We start from the raw sequence: 8,391 nt of genomic DNA, 5'->3' as shown, positions 1-8,391 counted from the left end.
TGAACAAAGGGGGAAAAAAGAGACAAAAAATAGACTCTTTACTACAGAAAACAAACAGATGTTTACCACACAGTAGGTGGCTGGGGGGATGGGTGAAATAAGTCATGGGATTGAAGAGTATATTTATTTTGATGAGCACTGAGTGATATATGGAATTGTCAAATCACTGTCTTGTACACCTAAAACTAAAATGACACTGTATATTAACTACACTGGAATTAAAATTTAGGGCAGCCTGGGTGGCTCAGTGGTTTAGCACTGCCTTCAGCCCAGGGCATGATCCCAGAGACCCGGGATCGAGTCCCATGTTGGGCTCCCTGCATGAAGCCTGCTTCTCCCTTTGCCTGTGTCTCTGCCTCTCTCTGTCTCTCATGAACAAATAAATAAAATATATTTTTTAAAAGAGTTAAAATTTAAAGAAAATTATATCCTGGTATAAACTCTTTTGGCAATGGAAATCCAGGCATATGTTCATATCGAAAGACATGTGGGGCAGCGCCTGTGGCCATTGGTTTAGCGCTGCCTGCAACCTGGGGTGTGATCCTGGAGACCAAGGATGGAGTCCCATGTCAGGCTCCCTGCATGGAGCCTGCTTCTCCCTCTGCCCGTGTCTCTGCCTCTCTCTCTCTCTCTCTGTCTCTATGAATAAATAAATAAAATCTTTAAAAAAAAAAAAGACATGTACAAAGAATGTGTGTGTTCTCCTTATTTGTCCTATGGAAAAAATATCTTGAAAACTAAATGAGAGTTCTGTTTTCCAACTTGGAAGTCATCACTTCCATTCTCCCAAGAAGAATAAAGCTTAAACAAATAGAAAACCAATAACTTCTTCTTAGAATCATCAGAGTTGGGATCCCTGGGTGGTGCAGTGGTTTGGCGCCTGCCTTTGGCCCAGGGCGCCATCCTGGAGACCCGGGATCGAATCCCACGTCGGGCTCCCAGTGCATGGAGCCTGCTTCTCCTTCTGCCTGTGTCTCTGCCTCTCTCTCTCTCTCACTGTGTGCCTATCATAAATAAATAAATTGATTAATTAATTAAAAAAAAAAGAATCATCAGAGTTGCATCACAATGCCAACCAATGCCTCCCAAATTGGAGACACAGGTGAATACAGGATGAGGAGCTGACAAGGAGCAAAAGCCCTGGAGAAGCTGCCTGCTGGAGTCTACCATGGTAAGAAAAGGTAAACTATAATCAACAAATTCCTGGAAGATCAATATGCACAAAGATTGAGAGTTAAAAATTAAGAGTAGCCAGTCTTCGGGGGCCCCACACCTTGATAAGTTACCTCTACGAGCCCACCAGGAGCTCTGAATGAAGATCAGGGAGCTTCCTTCAGGGAAGGGAGAAGTAACCATTTTGAAATAGGCCCAAGGCATTTTGTACTTCTTAACAAAAGCTGGCCCTCAAGGGAAGCCATTTCACCAGAACCCAAGCTTTTCTGTCTCACCTAAGCAGAGACGGGAAGTAGCTGAGAAGTACTTGTGAAGGTCCAGGCTCAGGGGCACAGATCACTCAAAGATTGAGACCTAATCATAATACTATAAAACGCTTCTTCTCATCCCACTTCTTCCTACCACATCAATAAGCCTCCTGCACAAGAGATGACAAAGGGAAGGACTATAAGCCTCAGTCCTAATTTAAGAAATTTCAAGGAAAACACAAAGACTGTGAGGGATAAAAAAATGACACCAGATGAAATTTTGGTCTTTAACACAACTACAGCAAATAGCAAATACAGTTCAACTCCTAGCCAGATAAATGTAAAACCTCCTGCTCATGGCCTATTTACACAGATCCTTTTACCCAGTACTTTATGTCCCACTTCCAACAAAGATTTTCAAAGTATGCTGAAAACAATAACAAAAAAAAAAAAAAAAAACACCGCCTAAGGAGACAGAGACATCGGAAATAGACTCAGATTGGCAGAGATTTTGGATTTATCAAACTGTGAATTTAAAATAGCTATAAAAAATTAAAATAGCCATAATTACTATAATAAGGGATTAATGGGGAATAGTGGACAACATGCAAAAACAAATAAGGAATTTACGTAAAGAGATGGACATTCTGCAAAAGAATCCAAAGGAAATAGCAGAAATCAAAATCATTGTGACAGGAATGCAGAATAAATTTCAGGGGCTCATCTTTGGACTAGACATAACCAAGGAAAGAGTCAGTGAACTCAAAGATATGTCAACAGAAATTTCCCAAACTAAAAAGCGAAGAGAAAAAAATGGTGAAAGAAATGGAACAGAATACTCATGAATTGTGGGAAATTAAAAAAGGAAATAGAACAAATGTATAATGGGAGAATACCAAAAGGAGAAGAAAGAAAGGAACAGAATCATTACTTGAAGTAATGATTCAGAATTTTCCAAAATTAATGACACACAACAATCCACAGACCCAGGAAGCTTGAAGAACACTAAGTAGGCAGATACTAAAAACATCTACATCTAGGAATATCTTATTCAAACTTTAGAAAATCAAAGGCAAAGAGAAAATTTTGAAAGAAGCTGGGAGTGAGGAGGAATGCTTACACAGAGGGACAAGAATAAGAATTACATCAGACTTCTCTTCAGAAACCATCCAAGCAGGGACACCTGGATGGCTCAGGCAGTTAAATGTCTGCTTTCTGCTCAGGTTATGATCTTAGGATGGAGCCCCATGTTGGGCTCCCTACTTGGCAGGGAACCTTGCTTCTCCCTCTCCCTCTGCTGCTTCCCTGCTCGTGCTTGCTCAGTCTCTCTGTCAGATAAATAAATAAAATCTTAAAAAAAAATGCAAGCAAGCATGAAAAAAACCACCAACAGAAAGCTATTTCCAGCAATATTATTCTTCAAAAGTAAAAAAGAAATAAAAATGTTTTCAGACAAGCAAAAATTGAGGGAATTTTTTTTTTTTAGGTTTTATTTATTTATTCATGAGAGACACAGAGAGAGAGAGGCAGAAAGAGAGGGAGAAGCAGGCTCCCTGCAGGGAGCCTGATGAAGGACTTGATCTCAGGACCCCAGGATCATGACCTGAGCCAAAGGCAGATACTCAACCACTGAGCCACCCAGGGGCCCCCAAAATTGAGGGAATTCTTTGCCAGTAGTTCTGCTTGGCAAGAATCATTAAGAAAAGTTCTTCAGAAAGGATAAAAATGATACAGGTCAGATTTTTTTTCTTTTTTTAAAGATTTATTTACTTATTTGAGACAGAACAGGGAGAAGGAGCAGGGTTAGAGGGAGAGTCAAGCAGACCCCACAAAGAGCACAGAGCCTTACACAGGGCTCAATCTCATGACCCTAAGATCAGGAAGTGAGCACAAAACCAAGAGTTGGACACTTAGCCAACTGTGCCACCCAGGCACCCCAGAAACTCCTTTCTACATAAAAGAGAATATTAGAGAAGAAATGAAGAAGCTTTTCTGTTCCCTCCCTGAGGTAATGGTACCATGTCCAACACCAGGACCCTCCTAATATATGCTATAGCACCATGGATTGTTGACTAAAAGAAAAAAAACACAGGACTTATTCCCTTGACTCATGCGGAAGATACTGAAATGAACATGGTGAGTTCTCTGTCTCATGGAAGAGAAGAATCTACTCCAAAGAAACTTGGTAAAACTGTAAATAAAAAAATGAAAATATAATGAAAGTTATTTTCCCCTCAGCTTTATAAATACAAACAATTTTTGTTTTTTTTTTGCAACAGAACATTTTGTTATAGTATTATAATGCTAGTTAAATTGTGACATTATTTTGAGATCATTGAGAATTTATTTATTTTTTTAAGATTTTATTTATTTATTCGAGAGAGAGAAAGAGAGAGAGAGAGAGAGAGAGAGAGAGAGAGAGAGAGAAAGAGAGGCAGAGACACAGGCAGAGGGAGAAGCAGGCTCCATACAAGGAGCCCAATGCGGGACTCGATCCCAGGTCTCCAGGATCATGCCCTGGGCAGGCACCAAACCGCTGAGCCACCCAGGCTGCACAATCATTGAGAATTTAAAGCAAAGGGAATTGAATATTTGCACTATATACATTATGAACTCTTTAAAAGTCCAAAAAAATATTTTTAAACTGGAAATGAAAAGGTCATGGAAGCATTATCCTACAAGTTTTAATTTCTAATAAGATAAATACTAATCACTATAACCCACATAAACATAAAGCACTTTGGGTCCTCTCCCCACCTCTTCACCCTTTTAAGAGTAAAAGATTCTTGAAACTCAAAAATGAGAAAACCACTTTGATTTATCATCAGTTGTAACAGGTCTTTTTCTTGCTATGATCTCTTAACAAGCCATTGTTACAGAATTCTAAGCAACTACCTAAGTCTCTGGGTGAGCCCAGATTTTTGGTGCTTTTACCTTTGGAATATGGTTTTGGTTACCTGAGAGACTTGGACCACAGTCAGCCTTTTTTTCTATTTTCTTTTTTCCCACCTTTCTCTACCCCTACTTTCTTCATTTCTTTCTTTCTTCTTTTTGTTTTTTCTTCTTTTTATTTCCTCATTTTCCCCTTTTCTCTATTTATCTTTATTTTTATTTATTTTTTAAAAACATTTTCCTTTTTAAATGTTTACTCTTATTTTCTACATTATTTATCTTTTTCTTTTTTATTTTTCTTTATTCGTTTGCTTTTTCTTATTCGTTCTTTATTTTTAAGATTTTATTTATTTATTCATGAGAGACACAGAGAGAAAGAGAGGCAGAGACACAGGCAGAGGGAGAAACAGGCTCCATGCAGGGAGCCTGACGTGGGACTCCATCCCAGGTCTCCAGGATCATTCCCTGGGCTGAAGGCGGTGCTAAATCGCTGAGCCACCTGGGCTGCCCTTTCTTATTCTTTCTTTTCCTCTATTTTGCCTTTTTCTTATTTTCTTTCCTTTATCTTTTAATTTTTATTTTCTCTTTTTTTCTTTATTTTTTTCCTAATTCTTCCTCTTAATTTAGCCTGTTACTATTGTTAGTAATACAAGCAGTAAATCCACCATGCTGAAGGGCCTCTTGCCAATATCTGCTTAAGAGAAGACCCTTATTTGACAACTACTGGCTCCTGAAGACCATTGCCAAGATCACCTTCACCAAAGTGAAGTTGGCTGGACACATCCTGACCGGCTAAGTAGTGGCCACAAAGATCATTAATAAAAGTCATCAGAACTCCTCTAGATTCCAAGACTATCCCTTGGATAGGTGCTGGACACAAACAACTGTGGATGGGAGCTGTGCAAGGAGTACATGCTGCTGTGTGTATGGCTTGGTTATTCCATAGGCTACATGCAGTGGGGGATGAAGGTGTGCAAATTGTTGCCTTCTTTCTATGAAGCTCGAATTAAGAAGTTACCTGGCAAACCATTGATTCAAAAGCATTGATTCCCGGGGATCCCTGAGTGGCTCAGCGGTTTAGCACCTGCCTTTGGCCCAGGGCATGATCCTGGAGTCCCGGGATCGAGTCTCGCGTCGGGCTCCCGGCATGGAGCCTGCTTCTCCCTCTCCCTCTGCCTGTGTCTCTGCCTCTCTCTCTCTCTGTCTATCATGAATAACTAAATAAATAAATCCTAAAAAAACAAACAAACAAACAAAAAAAAACAAAAACATTGATTCCCAAAGAACTGCTAAACCTAAGTTTAAAGAACTTCCAGGAGGCACACCGGGGGGGGCTCAGTAGTTGAGCATCTATCTGCCTTTGGCTCAGGTCATGATCCTGGGGTCCTGGAGTTGAGTCCTACATCAGACTCACTGAAGGGAGCCCACTTCTCCATCTCTCTATTTCTCTGCCTCTCTCTCCCTTTGCCTCTCATTAGTTTAATTTTTTTTTTAATCTTAAAAAAAAAAAAAAAGAAAGAAAGAAATACCAGGAGCTACTTGGGAGACAAGACAGCAGCCAGCCCTACCTGCAAGTCAGTCATTCACCACCACTTGGGTGAAACTTCAGACACTGGACTATTTTTCCCAGTGTACTTCTCCTTTCTCCCAGTCTTCTCTTTTCTTCCCTGTTTATGGGAGAGGGAAGATGGCTTTATAGAAATAAATGCAATAAAATATTTAATAGGAAAGCATTTACTATCTTATTTTCTGAGTTGCTTTTAAGTGATGGATTGTAGGAAGTGATTATTGATTTGATTGATTCTCATTTACATTTGTCTCAGAGAACAGAGGCCATCACTTTCTTGAGCTGGTTTTATAATAGTATTAACATCAACAAATTACAATTTACTATTGTTCAAAGATTTCTATACCATTCCAATTAATTTTATCCACAAATGGCCATTTATCAAACTGAGAAATGAATGCCAAGTAAAGTTGAGAAGGTTACTGAAAATCACAGCTGGTGAGTGACTGAGCTTACTGTTGTGTGATTGTGCTCTCAACCTCAGTGCTATATTGTCTCCCTCAACTCAGGTGTGGGGACCTCTAGAGTCCTGTTTTGGTATCCCTTTAAGGTTAATCATAATGTGTCTCTAAATGGACACTTCAAAGTCACATGACAGATGAGACAGTCAACTGCCTTGTGTAGCAATTTTTAGTGCTTTTTATGAATTAATTTGCCTGTAGTCCCCTAAGTCATCCTCTGCACAAGCAGGACATAGCACAAATTGTACTTTGAAAATATGGAAGAAAAATGCAGCTGTCCAGAGTGCTGGAAATGCTTACAGCGTATACAACTCCGCATTGTCTTACCTTAGAGGCCCTTTGGCACACAAGTTGGCCTTCCTGGTAGTACAGTGTTAGCAGAAGCATAATCCAGATCTAAACTAGAGGACAGTGACTAGAAAAATGGTCTCCTTGCTTCCCTCCTACCTCATATCAATTTCTTTTGACTTAATTAGCAAATGTGGAAATAACATCAGGGGGATGAACATCTCTTATATATTCTCAAATTCATTTATTATACTAGAAGATGCCCCTTTCCCTATACCAATCCTTTCCTATTTATTATACAAATTAAGGGACGTCTGGGTGGCTTAGCAGTTGAGCATCTGCCTTTGGCTCAAGGCATGATCCTGGGGTCCTGGGATTGAGTCCCACATTGGGCTTCCTGCATGAAGTCTGCTTTTCCCTATGCCCATGTCTCTCCCTCTCTCTCTTTCTCTCTGTGTGTCTTTAATGCATAAATAAATACAATCTTTTAAAAAATTATATATAAATTAATTTATCCAGGAAATTAATATTTTGACTCTTATGCAGATGTGAGGAGCTGGATATGTATGTAATAATACAAAAAGTATTTTTAAAACAACTATATTTATTGGGTAGCTACTATTTTCTTGCATGTTGCTAGAACAAGAAATATGAGTAAAGGGATGCCTGGGTGGCTCAGTGGTTAAGCGTCTGCCTTCAGCTCAGGGCATGATCCTGGGTTCAGGGATTGAGTCCTACATCAGGCTCCCCTTGAGGAGCCTGATTCTCCCTCTGCCAATGTCTCTGCCTATCTCTCTGTGTCTTTCATGAATAAATAAATAAAATCTTTTTTTAAAAGAAATATGAGTAAAATATAATACTTGTCCTTGAGAAGCAAATATATTAGTTGGAGATTTATTCCAAAGTATTTATTGTTACCTTCAAGTACTTAGATCCAAGCAAGTAATACAGAAGTATCTATTTTTATTTATTTGCTGAATGGTGGAGATAAGTGTGGAGGAAGGCCATTTAATCCATCCTGGGGGAGGAGGGAGTTTAGGTTGGTGGGAAGTGAAGAAGGTGAGACTTCCTACAGGACCCAAGGGAAGTGATGACTGAATGGTCTTAAAAGATAAGTGGAAGTTAGTTGGCTAAGGAAAGAGGGCAGACTAGACCTTCAGAGATCTGGAACTGAGAAAGACAGCAGAGTACATTTCAGGGGTGTATTTCGGCAGTGAACACACAGCTGTGTATATGGTGAAAACAACACGCCTATCATTCAGAAAGGTAGAACAGAAGACATAATTTCTAAGCTGATGGGGGCTAATAAAATCAGAAAGCCCATTTCACCTTTTTATGGAGTTATCTAAAATATAGATGCTAATTAAGAAGATTTAAAAAAAAAAAAAAGATTTCAAATGCATAAACTCAACTCTTTCCAGAAGATGTTCTATAGAATACAAGATGTTTGGTATATTAATAAAAACCACTTAATAAATAGGTCCCAAGATTAAAGTGTTTCAGAAAATGTAAATATTTATTGTCAGTCTTAAGAAGGGACACAGTCTGCAGTTTTCCAGAAGGTTTAGGTAGCTTTCCACCTGAGCATCTTGAGAAACTGGTTCTCAGAGTTCATGTTGGAAAATGCCATGTCAGCATATAGATGCTACCTGGCTACTCTAATGGATCCCATTCTCCCTGAAGACATGCTGACTCTCCTGAGATCACGCAAGCTAGAAACAGGCTGGAGGGAGGCAGCTGCAGATACATTAATGATGAGAAG

The sequence above is a fragment of the Nyctereutes procyonoides genome, unplaced genomic scaffold, assembly GCF_905146905.1.
Source record: "Nyctereutes procyonoides isolate TBG_1078 unplaced genomic scaffold, NYPRO_anot_genome, whole genome shotgun sequence".
Classification (NCBI taxonomy): domain Eukaryota; kingdom Metazoa; phylum Chordata; class Mammalia; order Carnivora; family Canidae; genus Nyctereutes; species Nyctereutes procyonoides.
This window is presented reverse-complemented; position numbering follows the sequence as displayed.